Here is a 1,033-nt window from a genome sequence, read left to right as displayed (position 1 = left end):
AGTTGAATAGGTGTCGCGATAAATTTGACCTTATTAGATAAATTGTCACAGATTATGCAACACTCAAAGTCAAAAGATACACGATTACCTTTGTGACAGAGTTGGCTGATAATCAATAGGTTGGGCTCCAGGCCTTCAACATATACTACATTCTCAATCACTGCCTAGGTTGAGTTGCCAATTGTCCCGGTACCAAGTATCTTTCCTTTGTTTTTGTCTCCATATGTGACAAACCCTTTTTATTTCAATGATAGATCTAGGAATTTTGATCAATCTCTTGTCATATGTCTCGAGCATCCACTATCAAGATACCAATATTGTCCATGTGCTCGTAGACATACCTGCAAAATAGATCACTTGCCTTTTTCACGTACCCAATTTATATGGGGTCCTTTTCTGTTAGTAACCAGGGAGTTATCTCCCTTTTAACTCCAGACATATACACCACTAGTTATACCATACTTCCTAATATAGCAAGAGTAGGAGGTGTGGCCATGTGTGCCACAATAGAAACATGTAGGAACTTTCTTATTATAGAACTTTTTATTTGGTCAAGTTATAGGTTTCCTATAGGGTCTTTTCCTATGCATAGGGGGGATATACCCTGATCTACTATGATCACAAACAGTTCTAGTTTGACTAAGCATAGTGTCTAATTGATTTTGACTCTCTGTGATTTTTGCGAGTTTTTCATTAAGCTTCAAATTCTCATTTTTCAAAGTCTCGCAAGACTCACAGACAGTTGATTGACACAAATTATCATTAGAGCAATTGCATGTATTACAAGAAAATATTAGATCAAAAGTTTCATTTTCAAGTTTTAGCTCATCTAATTCTTTCTGTAACAAAACTATTTTCTGTTCATTTAGAAGGATTACCCGCTTTCTATCAGAACTAACCCTAGCTAATTTTTTTAATTCTTCATGCAATTCGACATAAGCGTTATATAAGTCCTCACAAGGAGGTGAATCATAAGAAGAAGAGGATGATGTGTCAGAGTATACCTTATTGTTTACCTCCTTTGAATCTAAGT

This window comes from Lupinus angustifolius, chromosome LG02, assembly GCF_001865875.1.
Source record: "Lupinus angustifolius cultivar Tanjil chromosome LG02, LupAngTanjil_v1.0, whole genome shotgun sequence".
Taxonomy (NCBI): domain Eukaryota; kingdom Viridiplantae; phylum Streptophyta; class Magnoliopsida; order Fabales; family Fabaceae; genus Lupinus; species Lupinus angustifolius.
Note: the sequence above shows the minus strand (reverse complement) of the source record.